This window comes from Coccinella septempunctata, chromosome 6 (assembly GCF_907165205.1).
Source record: "Coccinella septempunctata chromosome 6, icCocSept1.1, whole genome shotgun sequence".
Taxonomy (NCBI): Eukaryota; Metazoa; Arthropoda; class Insecta; order Coleoptera; family Coccinellidae; genus Coccinella; species Coccinella septempunctata.
In genome coordinates, this window is record NC_058194.1 from 772,305 (window position 1) to 781,718 (window position 9,414).

The 9,414-nt window shown below is 35.9% G+C and overlaps 1 long non-coding RNA gene across 1 annotated transcript; it reads right to left on the minus strand.

Moving 5' to 3' along the window:
• Positions 1–70: 70 nt before the first annotated feature.
• Positions 71–1,278, minus strand: LOC123315463. Its single transcript, XR_006537957.1, has 2 exons — positions 1,227–1,278; positions 71–1,114 (listed from the first exon to the last, which is right to left on the minus strand). It is a non-coding gene; the product is annotated as an uncharacterized LOC123315463 (long non-coding RNA).
• Positions 1,279–9,414: the final 8,136 nt, after the last annotated feature.

Sequence of the window (9,414 nt, forward strand, 5' to 3'; positions counted from 1 at the left end):
GGCCGTTCGCTCATTGTGTCAAGGGAAATTTTTTGATAAAGGTAGATTTAAAAAAAAATTGCTAAACCACTGATGTGAGGAAAAATTTATTTTTTCAATAATTCCAAAAATACAGATTCGATCATGTTGATAGCTAGTATTTCAGTAGAAAATAATATGTGATATAGCCTTGAATTTTGTTTTCTACATTTTATTCAGAAATTAATTGCAATAATTCATTAAAATTTGCTTTTGTAGTCGAACAGGAATAGAAGAAATATTCCTATAGAAAAAATGAACAAAATCTTATAAGAACAATTCTTAATTATTATTATACAACTCCATCCAGAAAAACATTACAGTACAATGACATAAATTAATAGGTCAATAAGGAGCTCACAAAATTAACTAAGACTCAGACAATTCTCAAAATAGTTAATGCGTCTTTATCAAAATTATACTTAAAATTTAAATGATTGAATGTTGTTATTAAATGATTGAAAACTTAATACTGACAAAAATTTCTTTATAAAAACATATCACAATAATCCTGTAGCTCAACATTTACTATATGCAACATTTATAATAAGAGGGATTAATTAGAAAGCATAATTCTTTTATTAGATTACTGAATTCATTGCTGAATTTGAATCAAGTATTATTTTGTTTTCAACCATATTGCACAATTGAAAATGTGGTGAGTACCACACTATTACAAGATAAAAATTTTCAATCATTTTTAGTACATATAGATCTGGAAAATAGAATATATAAACGAAACAATAGGATTCTGAAAGTGTGACAACATGACAATGGACAGATACTATCAAATTTGAAAATAAAGGAAATACACATAGTTTCTTTGATGAGGGGTATCAACAGACTGGTGCAATCATTGCAATTTTGAAAGAAAATAATGTAATAACAATCCATAAGTCTTAAAATAATCATTATTGTATACCACTATTTTGTTGTATTCATATATGAAATAGAATAAAAGACTTTGCAGCACGTTTTCATCTACAGCTTGATCTTATGCAAGTTTCTCAGTTTTGGGAATTCCTCTACTCTACCAATATCTGAGAGAGTCTGGGTCACACTCCTTCCATCTGAAGCAGTCGATGTGCAACATGAACTGAAATGAAAACATATCAACATAAATTATGGTTGGAAATGATCGCAAGACAAACACTTTTTAAATGATTGTTTTCACCTGATGCATTCGAAATAATATTCAATACACTCACGTATTTGTATGTGGTGCTGCAAATTTTTCAGTATCAAATACTTCTAAGGAATGGATTTCGCCTGATAAATCTGAAGCGGCCAAAGCAACAGACATGTCTGTAGCAGATAAATCGGAAGCAGTAAATGTGGCAGATAAATCTGAAGCACTTGCGGTAGCAGACAAATCTGAAGTTTCTGATAATTCAGAACCAATCGATTTTGAGGACTCCCCAACTTTACCAACATCTGATGGGTCCTGGGTCATATACCTTTCGTCTGAAGCCGCTAATGTGTTACTTGAACTGAAATAAAATATAAAAAATTAGGATTCTTCAATAAGAATTGTGTAATCCCTTGATTTATTATAGTAACATTATTTATGATTGATTTCACTCGATACATTCAAAATATTCAGAATACTCACCAAGGATCAGGCAATGAAATCCTGGATGGAATAGCTTCAGTTTTCAAACATTTTTTTCCAAATTTAAGGATGGAATCTTCGTCACAGAAATGGTCAGAGCAAACATATACCCATTTGGAAGATTCTGAAATTTTCAGTTTTAACTGGTCCATCCATAATTTCTGTCGAGCACTATCAATAGGCATTCTAATGAGAGGAAAAATTATTTAGTGATGAATTAAACAATACGAAATTAGTAGTACGAGACTAATGAAAAAAGCTAGGTATCCCAAGCTACGCCTATGGAAAAATATCGTTTGTTGTTTTTTACTTACCGGTGCATGGATTCCCATTGCTTTTACTGCTGATTTTTTTGCACACCACACAGCGATTCACCATTTTTGCAGTTTCTAGTTAAAAATAATTATTGTCTAACACCGTTTTCACGTAAATCGTCCAACAATAACGTTTGTATTCGAGAATATGTAAAGATGCGGCCATTCGAAGTGGGTTGTTAAATAAACAACGTTGCCAAACTTCTTTCTTCGTCATCTCCTTATTTTTTATATTAAATTTATGAACATAATTTCATTCTGTAACTTGGCTTAGAACATATCCTGAATTCATCAAGCATTAGTATTGTCAGTATTATCATTTATTCAATAGAAGATACATTTTACATTGAAATAATTATGTCATATTTCCTCTCGAACGGAAGCGAAAACCTGGGATTATATACTTTTCCAAAAATACTGCTTAACAATTCAGCATCATTCGGATAACTTCGGAAAACACGATTCTTTCAACCAATCGTTGTATGTGGTTTATTGTTTTGGTTTTGATCATCACTTCGGCTAACTTCGGAAAAAACGATTCTTTCAACCAATCGTTGTATGTGGTTTATTGTTTTGGTTCTGATCAAAATATAAACATATAGCTATCTTATTTCGAGGACGTTTTCTCTCTCACTATGCTCTATCTTGGTGTGTAATATCTTTGCTTACAACTGACTGACTGACTAGACAAGTGACAGATTCGCAACTGAACAAAACACAGAGTCAGAGTATGACAGTAAATAGAATGTTCTATGTGCAGCGCCACAAGTATAGACATTGAAATAGAGATGCCGCTACAAGTATCAAAAAACAATAACTTTATTCATTTGGAAATTTCAAATATAACAACCAAAATTACATAATTTATTTTCATACAAAACTATTTTGCATTGCTCGGTGACAAACTGCATTAACAGTGACTCTAATTATCTGTTATCATAATTCCAATCTAAATGCGTTGCTGCTTCAGTGATTTTCTAAACAATCTCTTAACCAATGTGTTCTCTCTGTATTACTTGAGTTTTATGCAGTTTTGGAGGAATTTTTAGAAACCAGAAAGATTATTTTTCAACTCAACAACAGAATTGAAAAGTATAATTTCTCCTAAAAACAAACATGAACAATGTCATGGACCGGATCAAATGTCCCTCTTATAAAAACATGCAAATTTACAGAATTTACAGAAAGTGGCGTATTAGAAATTACCTTCTTCAATTGTTGGGCATTCTGTTAGTTGATGTAACCCATAGTATTATGTAACTAATGAATTTGTTATTTTCATTCTATTTTGATGTATATTTGAACATAAATTTTAATGATTCGTGGTAATTGATTATTGATATGGAAAATGAAGGAAATATTGTTATTCCAATACTATTACTAATGTTTAAAGATAGTCTGCAGTATTCAGAACAAGGAACTGCAGCAAATGATGCAAATCATTTTTTTGGATACAATTTATAGAGAGAGATGTTAGCTATATTGATATTGGTCAAATTGCCAGTTACATTAACAATTATTATAATACATATAGCTATTTTTTGAGTAAGAAGAAATAGTGGAGTGCCGTTACACTGTAAAATGAGAAAATGTCGGAAAACACGGCTTATGCCTGAAATTCGAAATAATCTTTTGTATCAGATTCTTCATATTTCGTATGGAAATGTTTACCCATCGAACACAGTTGTTCTTTTCGACATATTGTGACAGACTTTTCGTACTCTGGCCGCTCCTTTTACGGGTGCTCGGGCGCCAGTGGGGCAATCAGTCAAACCCCACGTCTCTCACAGAATCTCCAAAGAATTAGAGAGCCCGGGTAGACTTGAGTATCAGTGGAGAATGGTATCGATGAAGACTAGGGCGGTAGCGTATTCCAAGTGTCTGCTTTTCAACGGTCTTTAGGCGTCAGAAAGAGTACTTACCTCTTCTAACTAAACTCTTAGATGAAACTGGCAAAATAATTGGCAAGAAAATAAATGTTCAACTATTTATTTCTATTAAAATGAACTGTACACAAAAAGAAAATATACATGTACAATGAATCGGGGACGTCAACGGCTGGGTCTAGTCGGCGCAGGGCGGCTGGCAAAATAACACAGGAAAATGAACGGTTTCGGAAAAATTTACGGAAGTAAGTCAAGTCTCAATTGAACGAAGTGTGAAGAAATATGTACGGTTTCGGAAAAATATACGGAAGTAAGTCAAGTCTCAATTGAACGAAGTGTGAAGAAATATATAAGGTTTCGGAAAAATATACGGAAGTAAGTCAAGTCTCAATTGAACGAAGTGTTAAGAAATATGTAATTTCGGAAAAATGTACGGAAGTAAGTCAAGTCTCAGTTGAACGAAGTGTGAAGAAATATGTAAGGTTTCGGAAAAATATACGGAAGTAAGTCAAGTCTCAATTGAGCGAAGTGTGAAGAAATAATAATAATAATAATAATAACACGCGGGCACGGAGTACAAAAATAGACATGATGCTGTTGCCAAGATTCTTCACCAAGAATTGGCACTAAAACACCAACTTCTAACTTCGAAAAAGGTTCCTTATTACAATTACCATCCGGATGCTGTGCTGGAAAACGAACATCACAAGCTCTACTGGGATCGCACGGTTCTCACAGACCGAAAAATAACCCACAATAGACCAGACCTCATATTGCTCAATAAGGATGAGGACAGAGCACTATTCATCGACGTGGCAATTCCAAATAATACCAATCTTCTAGATAGGCACACTGAAAAAATTTCAAAATACAGAGATCTCGAGTAACAGACCAGAAGACAGTGGAAGCTGAAAGATATCAAGACCATCCCTATTGTCATTTCATCTACAGGCCTGATACCGAAGAAACTACTAGAGAACTTGAGGAAACTTCAGTTGGACGAAAATATCTATAGAGTCATGCAGAAGGCGGTACTGCTCGGAACGGCGAGAACTGTACGCGAGTACATGGGGAATGCAGAGGAACACCGTCTACTCCGACAGGAAGTGCGGGTGGAGCAGGAATCCAACCTACAGCAGGGAGGCGAGGAGCGACCCAGACCCGACCACCACCACGAGCCCGAAAACCTGGAAAGGGCTCCAACAGAGCTTAATCCTTTTGATATCTGAGATATCTGGGATAAGTGAATTTTCCTCTGGAGAGGAGTGTGAAAGCCGCAAGGCTAAAGTCATAAAATGTCGACTGCTGAACATAACGAGAGGGAAAATAGAAGATATATGATTAAATGATTTGAGCCTTCTTTTGGTAGTAACAATTTATTTATACTGCTATTAATCTCTGCTCGACTAGTTTCGGTGATTGTAAATCACCATTTTCAAGAGCCAGTAACAAGACAGCTGCAAAAGAATTTAAATGTAAAATTCACAAAGTATGGAAAAAACTCACGATGCAGCAGTCAAGCTACAATTCCCCATTTAGGCCGAACAATCGAGCAAGACACATTCAAGAAAACAACAATTGAAAATTCGTCAATGAAATAAAATCTAACAAATGCACAATTTTGACATCGACATATAGAAAAGTTGATCAAGGGAAGGAAACATATAACGCGCACGCGTACCCATACAAACATAGAACAATCATGAATCATGTCAGATCAGCTACGGGATGACGCGTGCCAGTGGCGGCACAATTGAGAGGTAATCCACTCATTCAGGACAAGGTGTTTCCAACAACAGGTCAAAAATCTTTGGAAAATGATGGGTCGACAGAGCATTTAGGGTGTTCAGAGTGTTGTTGTTGATGTGATGGAAAATCTCTATTTCCTCCAACACAGACTGCCTCAAGCCAAAGGAGCAAGGATGTCGCATCTGAACATCCGTGTTTGGATCAAAAGCATGACCCGAGAGTCGGAGGTGCTTCCCAAATACCGACCTCTCACAGTTATCCCTCTTCTGACTACGGAGGTGCTCTGAGACACGCTGCTGGAGGGCACGTCCGGTTCTACCTATGTACACTGTATCGCAGCCAGCTTCGCCACAGCATAGCCGGTAGACACCACTCTTTTGCAACGTAGGTATGGGATCTTTCTTATGCACTTGAAGGTCATATAAAGTATGAGAGGACTTATAGGCTGGTATTATGCCTTGAGCTCTAAATAAATTACCTATTTTTGTTGATATAGGTCCTATGTATGAAAGTTTCATATATTTGGGTTCTGTTGTTGATTGTGTCAAGCTTGAAGCATCCCTAATCAGACGTCTGTTCTCGAACTTTCTCATAAGGGACACCACCCATTGTGACCCGTAGCCATTCCTCTCGGCTAAATGTTTTATTATGTTAAGTTCACTCTGAAAATTGGCACTGGAGAGAGGCACGCTGTAAAGCCTGTTCACCAAAAATCTCAGACCTGACAAGCGCTGACCAAGGTGATGTGATGACGAAAAAAGGATTAGGTGGTCAGTTTGAGTTGGCTTTCTGTAAATACTAAAAACGATTCTATTGTCCTCACGTTTTAGTCGTAGGTCCAGGAATGGGATGGAACAATCACTCTCCAACTCCATTGTGAAGTTCATCTTGATTATTGATCCAATTGAAAAAATCGTCCAGCTGAAACCCGACTTCCAGTCCAGCATACAAATATGTCATCAACATATCTGTGCCAGAAAATTATTTTATCCCTATAGTATATGTATATAATATATGTATTCAGCTTCTGTGCTGGAGAGAGCTACAGTTTTTTGTTTATTGCTCCTCCAGGACACTGATCCTTCCGGCAGTTTAAAAACGTAACCTGTATAGGATTTTCTGTCAGCCCTGTCTCCAGCCCAATCAGCATCTGCATAGCCTGTTAATTTTAGATCAGACTTGCAAAATTTTAAACAATAATGTTTTGCGCCTTTCAAATATCTGAGCAATTTCTTTGCACACTGCCAGTGTAATTTTGTGTATCTATTATTATTGAATTGGCTGAGACAACTTACTGCATGGGCTATATCAGGACGTGTCAAAACTGCCAGATACATAAGGCTACCGATAAGTTCCTGATATGGTACATTTTTATCACAAGTTGATACATCTTCGTTAACGTTCAAATTGAGGCTATTGTCTAGAGGAGTCGAAACAGTTTTACAATTAATCATATTGAATTTCTTTAAGAGTTCTTCAATGTAACCTTCTTGATCTAATGTTATATAACTCAAATCATAATCTCTTAAAATTCTGACTCCTAGGCACTGCTTAGCTTCACCTAAATTCTTAATTTTGAATTTCAAACTCAAATGTTCTTCTAGAAGTTCAACTTGTTTTTCATCATTAGAAAAAATGAAGAAATCGTCAACATAAAGAGCAACAAAGGTATATAAATTATTTTTCTTCCTGATGTAAAGGCATGGTTCAAACTTAGATTTTTGATAACCAAAACTTGAAAGAATTTCATTAACCCTTTCATTCCAGGCTCGGCTAGACTGTTTTAAGTCATTTTTAATTTATAGACTTTGTCTTCAAAGCCTTTTGCTATAAAACCCTCTGGTTGTCTCATGTAGACGCTTTCTTTCAGTATACCATTTAAAAATGCGGTTTTTACATCTAGATGGATTATTTTTAAATCTAAATTTACAGCTAGAGCGACTAAGATTCTGAGTGTTGAATGACGCACTACAGGGGCAAATGTCTCATCATAATCAATTCCCCTTCTTTGTGTATAACCCTTCGCCACTAATCTTGCTCGGTAACTGATAACATTTTCACTGTCACATTTAGTTTTTAGCACCCACTTGCACTGAACTATGGTACCTCCTTCTGGTGGATCAACGAGTTCCCATGTCTTGTTCTCCTCAAAGGATCTGATCTTCTCCAGCATGGCCTCCTTCCATCTCTTTCTGTCTGGTCCAGAGAGTGCTTAAGATACGGTTTCAGGTGTATGAACCATGTGAGAGACTGAGTCATCCACATTGTTGGTGCTGAGATATGTGACATAATCATCAAAGTTTTTCTTCTGGGCAGTTCTTTGTGATCTCCTGGGTACAGTTCCTATTTCTGGTTCTCGTTCAGGAAGATAATCACTATCTTCACTTGGGACAGTTTCCTCGTTGAGTGATTCTTCCTTAATGGAATTCTCACTGCTCTCCGATTCCGAACTTAGCTGTTCTTCCCCCACTGAAACTGCAAGCTCTTCTTGACTTTCCAAAGTATCATTGGATATATTCGAGTACTTGCTTACATTTTCAATAATGGACACATCTCGACTAATGATAACTTTCTTCGTCACAGGGTTGTAGCATCTATAACCTTTTGTAAGTTCATCATATCCAACGAGAATGTGTTTAGCAGCCTTTCGATCCCATTTGCTTCTATTTATTTTAGGAACATGGACCATGGTGGCACTTCCATACAATCTGAAATGTTCAATGTTAGGTTTTTTATTGTTCCAAATTTCAAAAAGTGTTTTATCGATACCAGCTGCTATTGAACGGTTTCGGATGTAATTGGCTGCATTGCAGGCTTCTGCCCATAAAAACTTTTCTACTCCACCATCAAACATGAGACACTTGGCCTTTTCCACAAGTGTAGGATTTATCCTTTCAGCCACTCCATTCTGTTCTGGAGTGTATGTATTTGTTTTTTGGTGGACGATTCCATTCTTCCTTAATAATCTTTCGAATTCCTTGCTGCAGTATTCAGAACCATTTTCAGATCTGAGAATTTTAATCTTTCGTTCTTGTTGGTTCTCTACAAGATCCTTGAAGGTCTCAAATTTTTCATAAAGCTTATCCTTCGTTCTTAGAAAATATATGAAGCTCATCCTACTGTAGTCATCTGTAAACGTCAGGAAGTACTTGTTAGATACCAAACGTTATTCAAACGACATGTAGGTTTAAACTGTCCTTTTATTCATATATCACCTGATCTGCTAATGCATGCACGCATGCTCATATCAGTGGCGTAGCACTGAACACATAGATACACGTATGTGCATAAATATATGACATCTCCCTTCTTTACAATATACTGAACGAAATTACATAATTACATGTACATAAGCCTATCTGGCTTTTTTATGGTTCTTCCAGACGAGGATGTACTAGGAATATTATAATTCTCAACACTATTATCCAAACAATCAGTCAAATCTAAATTATCTGAATTATTTGTTACATCAGGAGAATACATCTCATCTTTAATTTCCGTGTTACATGTATATGGACCTCCATACTCGTTCGGCAGAATTTCGACAAATCTACGATTCCTTACTAGATGTGATCCATCCTCAGTTTTAATTTTATATGAACGATCTCTCGGTCTCTCCAAGATTCTGCCAAACGACCATGAAGACCCTGAATTCTTCTGAAATCTTACTCTACTATCTAAAGGTATTGGCTTTAACATTTGACTTTTCTCATCATAATACTGTTTTTGTTTCTGTCTAGACTTTCTCATTTGTTGATTATAGGATTCATAGTCTACTACTAAGGGTTTCAACTGTCTATCAGAATAAGGAAGAATATCTCTAAGATTTCTCGAC